The sequence below is a fragment of the Nycticebus coucang genome, chromosome 8, assembly GCF_027406575.1.
Source record: "Nycticebus coucang isolate mNycCou1 chromosome 8, mNycCou1.pri, whole genome shotgun sequence".
NCBI lineage: Eukaryota > Metazoa > Chordata > Mammalia > Primates > Lorisidae > Nycticebus > Nycticebus coucang.
Genome location: NC_069787.1, coordinates 5,842,697 through 5,859,266, shown reverse-complemented (window position 1 = coordinate 5,859,266; position 16,570 = coordinate 5,842,697). Strand labels below are relative to the sequence as shown.

The following is a 16,570-nucleotide window of genomic DNA, read 5'->3' as shown; positions in this document are numbered from 1 at the left end:
AATGTTCTTCTTCCTCTTCCCAGCGCCAGCCTCGCCGCGGCGGCGGGGGGCGGGCGAGCCAGCGATTGGCTGAGGCGCGCGCGCGCACCGGAACGCCGCGGCCGCCGCTCGGGCCATCCGGCCCGCGAGCTGCGGGCCCCGGGCGGCGGCGGAGGCCGGCGGCCGAGTGCGTGGCCCAAGTGGCGCCGCCGCCGCCGGGGCTTCCAGGGGGGCGGGCCGGCGGGCTCGGAAAGCCGAGGGCGCCGCGCGCCGTTGTCCGGGGCACCCGAGCTCTCGGCTCCCCCGGCTGCCCCGGCGCCCGCCGAGCGTGCACTGAGGACGCGGGGCCCGGCCGCGCGCGGAGCTGGGAAGCGGGCGGCCGGCTTTTTATTGGGGTTAAAGTGTTGAAGCGCCCCGGGACTTACCGCTTGTGGTTTCTAATGACCGACGTCCCCCAGACGTGTGAGGTGGCCCCTCTCCAGCTTACGACTCTGGGATCATAGGTTTTCCTTACGTTCTTTCTTTTTTTTTTTTTTAATTTCAGTCTGCCGGTTCATTCTTATTTGTTTGAAGTACTCCCTTCTTTTGGTTGATTTTCTTCTTTCTCCTGCGGTGCGGGCTGTTCCTGACGTTGTTGGTAGAGACGGGGTCTTACTCTGGCTCACTGCTGCTCAGACCACCCACCCGCCTCGGCCTCCCACCGCGCCCGGCCCGTTATTTCTTTATGGCTTTTGAGGTTCCCGGGAAGGTACTGGCGATTCTGTATTCTAGATCCTCGGAAGCATTTAGGCGACACTCGGCTTGATTGATCACGACGCTTTGTGGGCCACAGGAGGTTGCTGTGAGCTGTGTGAGGCCACGGCACTCTACAGAGGGCCATAAAGTGAGACTCTGTCTCTACCAAAAAAAACCAGGAAGGTTTTCCCTGTTTATTTATGGGTGAGGTGGGCCAGAAACAGAAATATCAAGTGATGCACCTAAAGTAACAGTATTTTTTTTTTTTTTTTTTTAAGACAGAGTCTGACTATGTCCCCTGTGGTCGCAGCTCACAGCAACCTTCAACTCCTGGGCGATTCTCTTGCCTCGGCCTCCCGAGTAGCTGGGACTACAGGCGCCCGCCACAATGCCCGGCTTATTTTTTTGGTTGCAATTTTTCCGTGGCCGGGTTTGAACCCGACACCCTCGGTATATGGCCCGCGCACTACTCGCTGAACCACAGGCGCCGCCCAAAGTAACTATTTTGATGGGAAGTCTTTGCAAACATGAACTGCCTAATGGTTGTGTAATAGTTTTCAAATATTAAATTTTTACGGGTAAATAATGGTTCTGGATATAGTGTAAAGATCCACATACCAATGAGATTTTCTTGAAACACATTGTAATTGTACTAGATTTTAAAATAAACTAAAGAGTAATTCATGTTTCTGTATTGGCTTATGGTTTTCTGATTTCTTACATTTTATATTTAGTAGCTTTGTGAACTAAGCCCTTCCATTTTACTGAGGTGCCCTAGTAAGTTAAACCAGGGCCTAGCTGTCTCAGTTTGTGATGGTGTTCAATACATTTTCAGTTAAACATAGTTTCTTAGTATTAAAAGTAGTAGCAAGGGGTCATAACCTTGATTGGCTTGAGCAGCTTTTCTTTGCCTCAAAACATGCATGTGTACAAAGCACTCAAATTGTGTACAATATCACTGTGTAACAGGCTTTTACAAGTTGAGATCAGCACTACTAAAGTGCCATTATTTTTACTTAAGGGTGTTTTGACTAGAAGTCTTTCTAGTAAGAACTTTCTAAGTGGTTTTACACATGTATAACTTGATGGGTTTTATAGTCACAAAAAAATACGTTGTATTATACTAGCTATACTTTTTTTTTTTTTTTGTAGAGACAGAGTCTCACTTCATGGCCCTGGGTAGAGTGCCGTGGCATCACGCAGCTCACAGCAACCTCCAACTCCTGGGCTTAAGTGATTCTCTTGCCTTAGCCTCCCAAGTACCTGGGACTACAGGCGCCCTGCCACAAGGCCCAGCTATTTTTTGGTTGCAGTTCAGCCGCGGGGGGGGGGGGTGGGGGGGCCGGGTTTGAACCCGCCACCCTCGGTATATAGGGCCGGCGCCTTACCGACTGAGCCACAGGCGCCGCCCGCTATACTTTTTTTTTTTTTTAACTTCTTATTAATGAGAAACATTTACATTCACAGTACTTTAAACTTTATCATCTTTTAAAATAAAAGACTTCTTGACTGGGGGTATACTTTAGAACTGCCACATCCCCTTGCTTCTGAAACAGTAAGCTTTTTTTTTTTTTTTTTTTTTGTAGAGACGAGAGTCACTTCATGGCCCTTGGTAGAGTGCCATGGCATCACACAGCTCACAGCAACCTCCAACTCCTGGGCTTAAGCGATTCTCTTGCCTTAGCCTCCCAAGTAGCTGGGACTACAGGCACCCTGCCACAAGGCCCAGCCATTTTTTGGTTGCGGTTCAGCCGGGGCCGGGTTTGAACCCGCCACCCTCGGTATATGGGGCCGGCGCCTTACCGACTGAGCCACAGGCGCCGCCCTGAAACAGTAAGCTTTAGTGGGTGCCTGGAGTCAGTACTTTTCACTGATCATCCCAAGTAATTCTAATCTGTACTCCAGGCCTGAGCCACTGATCTAATTCCAAATATGGATAATAAAACACAACAGCCAAAGTTGTGTTTTGTTTTTTAATAAGACCAGACAGGAACGACAAAAAAACTTATTTCAGGCTGGGCACCATATGGTTTATAACTTATCCTGGCACTCTGGAATGCAGAGACAGGATCACTTGAGCTTAGGAGTTTGAGACCCCGTTTCTACTAGAAATTGAAAGAACTAGCCAGGGCCTTGTGGTAGGCACCTGTCGTCCTAGCTATTTGGGCTGCTAAGGCAAGAGGATTGTTTGAACCCAGAAGTTTGAGTTTGCTGTGAGCTAGGCTGAGGCCATGGCACTGTGGACTGACAGTGACTCTGTCTCCAAAAAAAAAAAAAAAAATTAAAAGTTGTTTCACGGTGTAGCCTATCTCAGTGGGTAGGGCGCTGGCCCGTATACTGAGGGTGGTGGGTGCAAACCTGGCCCTGGCCAAACTGCAACAAAAAATAGCCCAGCTTTGTGGCAGGCGCCTTTAGTCCCAGCTGCCTGGGAGGCTGAGGCAAGAGAATCACCTAAGCTCAGGAGTTGGAGGTTGCTGTAAGCTGTGATGCGACGGCACTCTACCGAGGGTGACAAAGTGAGACTATGTCTCAAGAAAAAAAAGTTGTTTCACTTTATTTTTATTTACTTATTTTTTGAGATAGGATCTCTCTGTTATAGCTCACTGCAGCCTCAAACTCCTGGGCTCAAGCCATCCTTTGCCTTAGCTTCCCAAGTAGCTAGGACAACACATGTGTGCTACCATCCTTAACTAATTTCTTAATTTTTTATAGAGATGGGGTCTCACCATGTTGTTCAGGCTAGTCTTGAACTCCTGGCCTCAAACAATCTTCTAGCGCCACCCTTCCAAACCACTGGTATTACTGAGTAGTCACATCTAGCCCTGTTTTACCTTTTGAAATGCAGTTTAGAAGAAAAAAATTTAACTCTGGACCCTACAAAGAGATTATTCATTCGTAGGGACAGGTACTTGTTGGGAGTGATGATTTTATCTGGCAGTACCTAGTCCTGTGTATGTGTCAGGATGTGCCTTGACCTTTTCTATCTCAACCTTGTACAGAGTGGGTATGAAGTGGACATGTACTGAATTAATGATTCTCCCAGCAGCGATGTATGACAAACCATTCATATCATTGTCCCTGTGTTTACAGATGAGCTCTGTAAAAGTAAGGTTTGGTGACTTGCCTGGAGCTGGAATGTAGAGCCTGGGACTTGTGGCTTCTTGCACGGTGTTCTGTGAGACTTGGGTGTTCCTTCCTTCACCCCAGTGACCCTCTGGGCAGGTTACCAGTCTGTTCTGCACTCAATCATTGATTCACTTGTCTGGGAACTTGAGAACAGGAACCGTATCATACAGTTTAATTTGTACCTAGCACATAGAAAACGTGTTTTTTTTTGCTGTCCAGGATTATTTTACATGTCCACTTAAATGATAAATGTCGAGTCATTGAAAATCAAATTTTGATAAAACAATAGCAATTGTGTGTGAGCTAATTTTTCAAATTACTACTATCAAGCAAAGATTTTTACTTGTAAGAGTACTGCTTTTGTGATAGTGTAAATAGTGGTTTTCCTTTTTTGGAACAAATTGCTGATAACTTTTGTATTCTCATAGACTGGGAAGGTTTAAGAACTACCTTCATAAGTACTTATGTACAATTTTGTCTTAATTTTTCTGTAAAAGTATGTTTTATTACCTATATATAGTAATCATTTTATCAGACTATATGTTTGTGCAATTACTACATGTATTTGTAAAATAAACTTTTAAACCTCAATTGTTGTTAGCCTTAGTTTTTATGAACATGGAATCTAAATAGACATAATCTCTGAATACCAGATTACGCATTTCTCTCACTTATACATTATCCTGTTTAAACTTAATAATAACCTTGTGAAGTAAATGGTGTTATCCTTTTTTCCCAGCTAAAGAGAACTAAACAGAGGATGACTTCTCCAAAGTCACATGGCTTGCACATGGTAGTACATGTATTAATAGCTGTTTCTGCTTATTTTCTTCTGTCCTTGAAGACTCTGAGAGGAAGAAAACCATCTACCTACCTCCATGCTTCTGTCAAAGTCAAGCACTTTTCACAGTCTTATCAGGCTGCTTGGAGAGGCCTCAACTTCTATATAAATGGCCCTATTCTTCCCAAGAAGAGAAAAGAAAAAGAGTATTGTCTTTGTGGTGGATTAGTGGTACAGGGTTATAGGGAGTGTATTCCCCAGCCCCCTCCTGAATTGGTTTTACTGAGATTCATGCCCTTTTATTTTCTGAGTGGGACTCCTTGGGCCTTGAAAAGATGTTATTTCCAAATTGTACTTGGCTCAGCTATCTTAACAGCAGTAGCTTTTGATCTTTTGTGGAAGACATGAACCTCTTTGAGAATGTGATAGAAAATGGTATTTTCAGGAAAATTCACTAGCTCTTGGTCCCCCGTTTCTAGATTATGGGTTGCTCTGAAGGATTTTTGTTTTTTGAATGTTACCTAACTAGAACCTTGAGGTTTGAGAGGTGGTGAGTTCCCACTGGGGAGCACATAGACATTCTTTTTTTTTTTTTTTTTTTTTCCCACTGGGAAAAAAAGTCAACTTTTAATTGTAACTGACCTAATAACTGCATCCAGGAATGCCTCTGAACAACTAAACAAAATAAACACGATAAAATTCACCTATTCAAGAAACTAGGAGTTTTTTGCCACCCCCAAGGTTTCACAGCTTAGGCTAGCAACAGCCCATTACTGAGGCTGGCCCTGTTCCCGTACAAGTTTCTCATCCCAAGAAAAGGCTGGGGATGACGCAGGGACCTATCCCCTTCTCTCATCATGCTGAGAGCTCTTACAAAGTCACTGGTCGGTGAGCCTCTCCTCCCACCCTGCTCTTGTCCTAAGGTAAACGGACTTTCTGGGCACCATCCAGAAAGCCGGGAGCGGGGCAGCCACAGTGCCCTCCTGGCCCTTTAGCCAATGCTTCATTCCAGTCCACTCAGCTGGTTGTTCCCAGTGCCCAAGGTAGGGATAAATAAAATATGCACTAGAGAAAAAAAACTCAAAATGCCTTATCATCTCCACATAGCAGAAGTAAAAATAAAACACTCTAGTGAAAGCACCGGCTCTCAGAAGACACGCTCAAACTCTGGTTGGTAGTGGCCATAGGGGTCACGTACGTAGGCCTTCAGCCTGTCCTTCACCTTCCGCTTCTGGCCTTTGACCAGTTCCAGCTTCTCATATAGCTCATACTTGTCCATGTTTGGCCACACCTCAGGTGTGATTGAGCCACAGAGCTGGCTGATGAGGGCGAGGTGGTGCTGTTCCGTGTTGCCCTGCATGATAGGGCTGTGGGTCCACATTTCCGCCATGATGCACCCAGCACCCCACAGGTCAATGGGGGGCCGTAGCCCCGCTCCCCGAGCAACAGCTCTGGGGGCCGGTACCAAAGTGTCACCACACGCTTGGTATATCGGTTGGGCTGGCTGTTCTTAGCCAGGCTGAAGGCCCGGGCCAGCCCAAAATCTGCCAGCTTCAGGACCCCATCACGGGTGATGAGCACATCAGCAGCCTTCGTGTCCCTGTGCAGGATCTTATTCCTGTGGATGTAGTACAGGCCATTAAGCAACATCTGCATCACCCTCTTGATTCAGCGTGAACTTGACCAAAACATTGCTCAAGAGTCCAGCAAGGTCATGCTCGCAGAAATCAAACACCAGGTATATACTGCCCTTACAGCGGTTATAGGGGGAAGCTTTGGTTGGGCAAATCTCAATCAAGTTGACCACGTTCTCATGTTTTAGGAGTTGGAGGATCTTGATCTCCCGCAAGGCTGTAATGGGGAACCACTCCTCATTTTCCATCAGCACCTTCTTCAGAGCCACCTTCTGGCAGGTCTTGCGGTGCTTGGCCTTAAACACCTCCCCAAAGGTGCCTTGGCCGATCTTGGCGAGCTTCTCATATTTGGTCACCTTGTCACAAAAGGGACACTCCACTGAGTCGTACTGCTTTGCTATGGCTGCCTCCAGCACGCCACCACCGCCCCGCTCCCAGCACATAGACATTCTTAGCTGTCTTGTTTTCAGTATTCCTGGTCTTAGCCGTGTTTTTGTCCTTTAGTCCCCACAGGTTCTCCTGGCAGGATGGGTGAAGGATGATCACTTCTCTCTAAGGGGAGATTTTCTTGACTGCTTGTAGACACAATTGGTCTTCCTGTCTTCATCCCACCCTGATCTAACCCTGTCCCCAGTTTCTGAGCCTTTCCAAGGGCAAGCGCCCTGGTGTATCTTGCTGGCACCTCCTTCTGAGGCAATTTAGTGATCACTTTTTCTGCCAAGTTAGGTGTCACTGTCCATAATTTATCTTAAAAAAATGGGTTGACATTTTCTATATCCTGTGTCTCTTGTACTCTATTCTTTGAGTTAGTTGTATTCGTTTACTGTCTTTAGTGGGCTCTGGAAGGAAGCCCACTAAAGAAATGTATGTTTCCTGGTTATCTATTACTGTATAATCACACCCAAACTCAGTGACCTAAAAACCAAAAATGATTCTCTTTTAAAACTAAAATCTTAACAGTTGTCTGGGACTCAGGTGATTCTGTCTGAGGGTCTCTCATGGTTGCATTCGGATAGTGACTGGAGCTAGAGTTATCTGAAAGGCTCTTTAAATGTCTGATACTTGCTGTCAACGTGAACACCTCCATGTGGCTGTGGGCCTGGGCTTCCACAGCATGGTGGATGCATTCCAAGAGGGAGTAGAGAAAACAAAGCAGCATTTTTATGTAGCCCAAGAAGTTACATAGACTCACTTCCTCTATTTACTATCATCACAAAAGTCTGTCCATTTATTTTTTTTAATTGAGAAAGAGTCTCACTTATTCACCCCCAGTAGAGTGCTCTAGCATCATAGCTCACAGCAACCTCTAACTCTTAGGCTCAAGCAGATTCTTTTGCCTCAGCCTCCCGAGTAGCTGGGACTACTGGTGCCCACCACAACTCCCAGCTATTTCTAGAGATGAGGGTCTCACTGTAGCTCAGGCTGGTCTTGAACCTCTGAGCTCAGGCAATCTGCCCACCTCGGCCTCCCGAAGTGCTGGGATTACAGGTGTGAGCCACTTGGCCTGGCCTCTGTCCAGGTGTAAGGGGAGGGAATATATACTCCACTACGTGATGGGAGGAGTGACGTCACTTAGGAACATGCAGAAGGGAGTCTATGGTGGTCAGCTTTGATAGACTACCACATGAGTACCTGTGTTCAATTTGTATTTTTATTTTTTTTTGAGAGACAGAGTCTTGCCATGGTACTCTATTGAGTGCAATCAAGTGAGACTCTGTCTCTACAGAAAAAAAAAAAAAAGAGTCTCACTGTGTCACCCTGGGTAGTGCTATGGTGTCACAGCTCACAGTAGCCTCCAACTCCTGGGCTTACGTGATTCTCTTGCCTCAGCCTCCTGAGTAGCTAGGACTACAGGCGCCTGCCACAACGCCTGGCTATTTTTTTGTTGCAGTTTGGCCAGGGCCCGCATTTGAACCCATCAATGGGACGGCGCCTGTGGCTCAGTAGGTAGGACAACACCCTTGGTATATGGGGCTGGTGCCCTACCCACTGAGTTATAGGCACCGTCCCAATTTGTCTTCTTTAAATGGAAGACCAGAATGGGTTTTTTCACACTCAGATCTGGTTTTGTCACCTACCTATTTCAGGTTTTGTTTTTCCTTTTTTATTTTATTTTTTTTCATATTTTTTGAGACAGATTCTCACTCTGTTGCTCAGGCTACAGTGCCATGGCCCCAGCCTAGGTCACAGCAACCTCAAAAATGCTAGTTTCAAATGGTCCTCCTGCCTTAGTCTCCCCAATAGCTGGGACTACAGGTGCCTGCTACCATGCCCTCTATTTTTAGTAAAGATAGGGTTTCACTTTGTTTAGGTTGGTTTTGAACTAATGCTAATGTCACTACTAATTCTAATTCTAATCCTAATTCTAAATCTAATCTCACCTCATCCAGGGCCTAGCCTAATCCTAGCCCCATTCTCTCTAATTCCATCCCATACTGATCCTACCAATTCTAATCCCATCATAATCTTGACCCTAATCCCATTCTAACACTATCCTCCCGATCTCATTCTAATCTTAATGCTAATACTGACACTAATCCCAATCCTAACTCAGGATCAGGGTCCTAATTTCACTATAATCCTGATCCTGTCCTAATCTAATCTTTCTAATCCTAATGTTAATTCTGATACCAATCCTAATGCCATCCAGATCTGAACTCAATCCTAATACTCCTGTCTCTGCCTCCCAGAGTGCTACAATTACAGGTGTGAGCCAATTTGCCCAATTGGTTTTATTTATTTATTATTTTTTAATGAGACAGAGTCTCACTTTGTCACCCTCTGTGGAGTGCTGTGGCGTTACAACTGACAGCAACCTCCAACTCCTGGGCTTAGGCAATTCTCTTGCCTCAGCCTCCCAAGTAGCTGGGACTACTGGCGCCGGCCACAACGCCCGACTATTTTTTGTTGCAGTTTGGCCAGGGCTGGGTTCAAACCCACCACCCTCGGTATGTGGGGCTGGCGCCCTACCCACTGAGCCACAGGCATCGCCCAGTTGTTTTGTTTTTTTCTTTTAAAGATGCAGGATCTGTCCCTGTCACCCAGGTTGGAGTGCAGTGGCATGATCATAGCTCAAACTCCTGAGCTCAAGCTATCCACTCACCCCAGCCTCCTAAGTAACTTAACATCTTGCTAATTTTTTTTATTTTCTGTAGAGACAAGATCTTGCTATGTTGCCTAGGCTGGTCTCTGAACTCCTGGCCTCAGGCAGTCCTCCTACTTCAACCTCCCAAATTGCTGGGATTATAGGAGTGAGCCATTGCTCTTGGCTACCTACCTATTTTAAGGTGTCTGAAGGCTCCCACTGTCGGTCAGTAACTATAGGCTGAGTTCAGTGGGCCTGAATGACATGGCCTTTCTTGCATCATCCACTTTGGTGACTTCCTTCCTGTTCTCTGGGAATAATGAACTACTCCATTCCCTGAGCATGCCACATGGGATCCTCTTTATCACACATCTTATTCATTCTGCCGTGTCCAGGGACCTCTTCAACCCAGCTGTCCTCCCTTGTCAAGCCCCAACTCAGAAGTCACCCTCAGGAACTCAGATCTGCCTCAGGCACTCCACTCACTACTGTCCTTTCTCCTAGAGCACTTATTTTGTGCTCCTAACCACAGAGAATTATAGTGTTTGTACCTGACTTGAAGTAAATAGTCTTGTTTCTAGTGCTTGCTGTTATGCTAAGTCTGGTGCTGCTGTTAAAATATTGCCTGGGTATCACGGGAGTTCCACAGTCTCTTAGAATTCTCATAGACTTACTTAAGCATTCAGCCACTTCTTCCCCCTCCTCTTTTTTTTTTTTTGTAGAGACAGAGTTTCACCCTATGGCCCTTGGTAGAGTGCTATGGCATGACACAGCTCACAGCAACCTCCAACTCCTGGGCTTAAGCAATTCTCCTGCCTCACTTCCCCCTCCTCTTATGCTAACAGAGTGAATTGAAAATTCCTAGCCCCAGGAAACACAACCCAGTCATAATAACCTTGCCTTCTAGCTGATCCTGGAGATAAATATCAACCTGTTTCCCAAACCTCCAGATTTCAACATTAAAGTTTTGATTCTGACTTGGATAATCAGTATTCTTTAGTAGGAAAGTCAGTTTTCATCAATCAACTGTGTGTCAGAATTTGAATTAGTAGAGTCAGTTTTTAGAGTAATTGAAAATTAATAACCTTTCAGCTGAGGAGGTGGCAGTGGCCAAGTGTCGAACACTCTGGCTGTATTGCTGCATTCCAGATTTGCTCTTACTGATTGTGGGGTTTCAGAGAGAGATCCAACACCAGAGTCTGTTTACTCCTGTCACAACCCATAGGAACTGTATTGAAGGGTCGCGGCATTAGGAAGGTTGAGAATCACTGCTCTAAGGTCATTTGAGGCTGTACCACCTAGGAGGTAAACTGAGGCATTCACAAAGGCTGCTGAATCTGAAGCTCCGTGCTCCTGATTGAAGCCCCAAAGCACCTTAATTTATGCAGATAAGGTAACTTTCATGGTTTCCCATGCTGTTAATTTTAAAATTTGAAATACAGGGCGGCGCCTGTGGCTCAAGGAGTAGGGCGCCAGTCCCATATGCCGTAGGTGGCGGATTCAAACCCAGCCCCGGCCAAAAAAACCCACACAAAAAAATTTGAAATACATTATTTAGCAAATGTTTCATCTACTGTTTTTCACCAAAAGAGAATTTAATCAAGAAACACTTTGCTGTATCTTTAATTGGAAGTTTTGTCCCTATAGTTCTCCTGAAGAGAAAAGACATAAATTTTCAGAAAGAAAGTTTAACAACAATATGTCAAAGAACATATCTGGCAGGGGAAGTTTTTTTTTTTTTTTTTAATGTTATTAAAAGGCCATTTTCTCCACCTTTACTTTTCATTAGGAAAGGACCAGTTTCTCATTTTGTGCATCAAATGGTAGACCCTCAGGATGAGACAATAATATCTTGATAGTTATAAAAATGGAAGGTTTTTGCTGAGTATGTGAAAGGTTAAGATCCGAAAGAAATCAGTTGAATTGTCACGGTGAAAACCAATGGTTATTTTTCACCTGCCCCACAAAGTGCGTTTCAAGGTCACACTGAGTAGTTCTATGGCTGTATCTTTAGAAGAGCTAATTTAATGCCTATAATAACTTTCATAATTATACATGTTAGAATAATCAAGTCTCATGCTTTAGGGCATAGCCAATTACTGTAGCAACCTAGAAGTCATTTATTTTCTCCTGTCTGCTGCTCACAACAGGATAGGTCCATTACACATTCATGAATTCTGCTATGGGACTGTTAAGGGCTGTTAAGTACAGGTCTCTGGACCTGAAAGGCCATAGGCTTACTGGAAGTGGCAGTTCTTTTACATTCTGGTCTCCTATTCATTGTATCTGCTACTTAAAAGGAGCTCTAAGGAGGGCGGCGCCTGTGGCTCAGTCCGTAAGGCGCCGGCCCCATATACCGAGGGTGACGGGTTCAAACCCGGCCCCAGCCAAACTGCAACCAAAAAAATAGCCGGGCGTTGTGACGGGCGCCTGTGGTCCCAGCTTCTCAGGAGGCTGAGGCGAGAGAATAGCTTAAGCCCAGGAGTTGGAGGTTGCTGTGAGCTGTGTGAGGCCACGGCACTCTACCGAGGGCCATAAAGTGAGACTCTGTCTCTACAAAAAAAAAAAAAAAGGAGTTCTAAGGAACACATGGCTTACTGCCTACACTTTACTATAAGACAAGTTCTTGGATACAGCTATTGATGAATGTACCGAAGATGAGACCCTAAGATTGAAGAGACCTTGAGGTCATTTAGGGCAGTTTGCATTTGAATGGGGACTTTTTATATAAACCATAGTAGTAGACACTACACTTTACTATAAGACAAGTTCTTGGATACAGCTATTGATGAATGTACCGAAGATGAGACCCTAAGATTGAAGAGACCTTGAGGTCATTTAGGGCAGTTTGCATTTGAATGGGGACTTTTTATATAAACCATAGTAGTAGACACTGTTGAAAACAGGCTTTAAGGGCTCCGTGCCTGTAGCTCAGCAGCTGGGGTGCCAGCCACATACACTGGAGCTAGGGGGTTTGAACCCGGCCTGGGCCTGCCAAACAATGACAACTACAACCAAAAAATAGCCAGTGTTGTGGATGTAGTCCCAGCTACTAGGGAGGCTGAGGCAAGAGAATCACTTAGGTCCAGGAGTTTGAGGTTGCTGTGAGCTGTGACACTACAGGAGTTTGAGGTTGCTGTGAGCTGTGACACTACAGCACTCTACCGAGGGCGACATAGTGAGACTCTGTCTCAAGAAAAAAAGAAAAGAAAAGAAAACAGGCTTTAGGAGCACCTGGCATAGAATTTGTTATTTTAAAGTTCTGTTAAGATGTAATATTTGTGGGCAGTGCCTGTGGCTCAAAGGAGTAGGGTGCTGGCCCCATATGCCGGAGGTGGTGGGTTCAAACTCAGCCCCAGACAAAAACTACAAAAAAAAAAAAAAAAATGCAATATTTGCAACTCTCAGCATATACCAATAAATAGGGTTTTCCTTTCATTGCTACATTATCCATTTCCTGATCAAAAGAATTTGTACAGCTTTAGTATTAATTTTACACTTCTTCCTAAAATCTTACATTTTTTGAACCCATTCAAAAAATAAAACTGGAAATGTCATTAAATTTGCATATGTTCCTTTAGTTTGCTTTGGTTCATTTTGTATCTATGCAATTTTATGCACTTTTTTTCTTACTTATCTTTTACTCTTATACTAATGGTTAATAAACGTTTTTGGCCAGTCTGTAAGTATAAATACATTTTATATTAACAACCAGAATATCGTATGTATATACATACACACATAATTGAAACAAAAAAATTTATTAAATAGTCCTCGATGATGGATACATTCTCCTGTATTGTTTTCTTCAGAGAGACGGGAGGGAGCTGGTTGTGACCCATCAATTTCACAACCCATTCCCAGAGTTCGAAAGTCATGGCTCCAAGCTTAAAAGAATATTTGTCTCTGTACAAATAGAGAGACACATTAGTGTCTTCACATTAGTTTATTTTGAACAAGCCTCTTTTGCTCTTATGGAAGGCTGTCTCTTTACACTGCTGCAAGATGACCACAAGGTGATCAAAGTAGACAAAGAAGCTTGCCATTCTGCTTTGTCAACACAGAATGCCCTTTACTGAATGACAGCATCAAATGATCCGTACAAGGAAGAGCCCAAGTCCACGTACAGAATCTGTTCTGCAAAATCTCTCACACGATGACCAGGATACTCAGAGGGTCCACAGGGTCATTCATTAAGCTGCTCCAGAGAAAAGTTCTATGGAAGGTGATGTTTTCCTGGCTGGGCACTGCCCTGGTGGTAGTCCTGTGTCTGCCTCAGCCTTGTTCACCCTCAAATGTCTACTACCTTGGGCATACAATTCTCCTGTAATTAGCGTACTGTCAAATTCTCCAAGGTGTCTTGCAGTCTTGTCTGATGATCCCAGTGCTGGCTTTCATGCTTTGTAAAGTCATTTTCAGATATTCTTGGGTCTCACTTTCTTCAGCTAAGAATCTGAATATATGCTGTGCCCGATACACCTTGCAAATCATGGCTTCTACCACAGACTCTCTCAAGTGACAAACAGATCACAGCTAATGACTAAGTTTTGACTCATTATTCATGGTGGCTGACCTGCCACCTCTTCCATCCTCTCTCCCACCACTCATCTTCTGCCTATGCACACAATCTCCCAAGACATCGTAGAAACTGTAGATGCCTCAGCTTCGCCTGGCCTGTCTACCCAGAGGTAACCCCAGCATGTGAGGTGTGGGCCATGGGAGGAGCCTGAGACCAAGCATGCCTGGGGGTTATTGAGCTCTGCTTGGGGGCTGAAATCCTTGAGGAAATTCAGAGCCATCCCAGGGATGGCTCTCCCTCTGGCTGTTCCTCTTAGGGACCTTGGTAGAGTGGCTCCTGTTCTGTTTGTAGCATGTGGCAAATTTGCAGTCTCTTGTCTGAACATATGCCCCACAGGCACAGGCTCTGAGGTTGGCTTGATTTCTGAAAATAGTCCCCCCACCCCTGGGACACAGAGATGTGGTGTGGACATGCACTCTCTTTTCTACTGGGAGCTGGTGTCTTCCTTCCCAAAATAAAGATTTGTTAGTTCTCATAGAACATGTTAACCATAACCTTCAGGCTTGTCTTTTCACATACAATGCACATTCTTAAAGTTTTGAGACTGTGGGTTGAGCATTCCGAATCCAAAAATCCAAAATCTGAAACTTTGTGTGCGGATTTTCAGATTAGGGCGCTCTGATGGTTAAGAATCAGCAAATAGGGCGGCGCCTGTGGCTCAAGGAGTAGGGCGCCGGTCCCATATGCTGGAGGTGGCGGGTTCAAACCCAGCCCCGGCCAAAAACCAAAAAAAAAAAGAATCAGCAAATAGTCCAAAATCTGAAAAAATACTAAATTCAAAACACTTCTGGTGCCAGGCATTTTGGGTAAGAGATAGTTAACCCGTAGGAAGTTATTTGATCAATTCACCAGGTTGTTATTCCCTGTAAGTTCATCGCAGACATTCTGCTGAATCTATGAATTCATTTAGTTTAAAAACTTCTCATATTTGCATGTTCATCTTAACATGTTCATTATTGAGAAACACTAGTAACGTGTTAAAATGTTTTAAAGCTTGTGTTTTGCAATTGAGGCAAATCTTGTGCATATGACTAGAATAGAACTATATTCATTTTTTTTTTTTTTTTGTAGAGACAGAGTCTCACTTTATGGCCCTAGGTAGAGTGCCGTGGCCTCACACAGCTCACAGCAACCTCCAACTCCTGGGCTTAAGCGATTCTCTTGCCTCAGCCTCCCAAGTAGCTGGGACTACAGGCGCCCGCCACAACGCCCAGCTATTTTTTGGTTGCAGTTTGGCCGGGGCCGGGTTTGAACCCGCCACCCTCGGTATATGGGGCTGGCGCCTTACTGACTGAGCCACAGGCGCCGCCCCGAACTATATTCATTTTTATAGATGACGTGTTTAATACTGAATTATGTGCATGGATTGTATACAGTGATAAAATTTAGTGATTTTTTTTTGCTTAGATAATGAAATTCAGAATTTATTACGACTTTAAGAAAAAGTACCTACTTGATTGGTCATCTGCAACCAGAAATTTCTGTTCATGTTAGAGGGGAATTCACATTGCAGGCAGCAGAAAATTGCTCACAGGATCAGCTTACACCCAAAGGTTTTCCTTTACAAAACCTACCCAGTATGTTTTATCTATAACCTAGGCATTTTTATTGGGGGGTAACTATTAACTGAAAAATAAAAGCCCAATTACCTCTTCCTTATAGAACATCAAAATAGGATGTTATAAAGAGGCTTTCAGATGATATTTAGACATATAATTCTACTGAGCTTAGGAAATGACAGTGTGTGGTGGCAGGAGGCAGGTTGGGGAAATGCCTGTCTGAGACTGAAGTTCTGCTCTGCTTTTTAAAATACTCAACAGGTCTAGCAGTATGTGAGTATATCTGTTGATGAACTAGATTCAGTTGGAATTAAGCCCTCAAAAAGATGTGTCCAATCACTCAGTTTCAATCATTAGTCATGTATGTAATGCAAACATTTTTAAAAAGAACTGCAAACTAAAAGAAAATTTTCCCCTGAACATATTTAATGTAAATAAGTCCTTGAGATGGTGTTTTTTGTTTTTTTTTTAACAAAAGCTTTGTTACCCAATGGGGACAGGATATCAAACAATTATGTGATTGTTTTTATTGTGATGAGAGTAACAAGGAATCCCACCTCCACAAGGCGATCAAATCCTCCCCTTCCTATCAGTATTCTCCCTCTGCTTTACATAGAAAACGAGGCAACAGGCAGAGGTGATGTAACCTCTGGTGTCCATGACCAGAGGGCATCTTCAAGCCACTCCTGTATTCCCTCACTGTGTCCAGAGCCATCTGCCAAGTTCATGGGTTCACCTTTCTCCGTATATCTTTTTTTCTATTTTTCTATTTCTCTTTCAAAAATAAAAAAAAAAAGGCTTTGGTAATTTAGCCCAAGGATTACTGTGTGTCTAAAATATGCATAAGTTCCAGTAAACAAAGTTGTCAGCTTGAGTGGGCTAAACAGAGAAAGGCACACAGTAAGTTAAAGCAGACTGACTCTTCAGAGGGTCTGGGATGACCTCAGGTAGGGGGCAGATCTGCCAGCAGCTGCTTTTTTTAAAAAATTTTTTTCTTGGGCGGCGCCTGTGGCTCAAGGAGTAGGGCCCCGGTCCCATATGCCGGTGGTGGCGGGTTCAAACCCAGCCCCGGCCAAAAATCACAAAAAAAAA

At 44.5% G+C, this 16,570-nt stretch overlaps 1 pseudogene across 1 annotated transcript; it reads right to left on the bottom strand.

Annotated features, from left to right (window-relative positions):
* Window positions 1–5,768: 5,768 nt before the first annotated feature.
* On the bottom strand, window positions 5,769–6,704 carry LOC128592426 (cyclin-dependent kinase 9-like; annotated as a pseudogene). Its single transcript, XR_008381864.1, has one exon. The product of XR_008381864.1 is annotated as a cyclin-dependent kinase 9-like (transcript).
* Window positions 6,705–16,570: the final 9,866 nt, after the last annotated feature.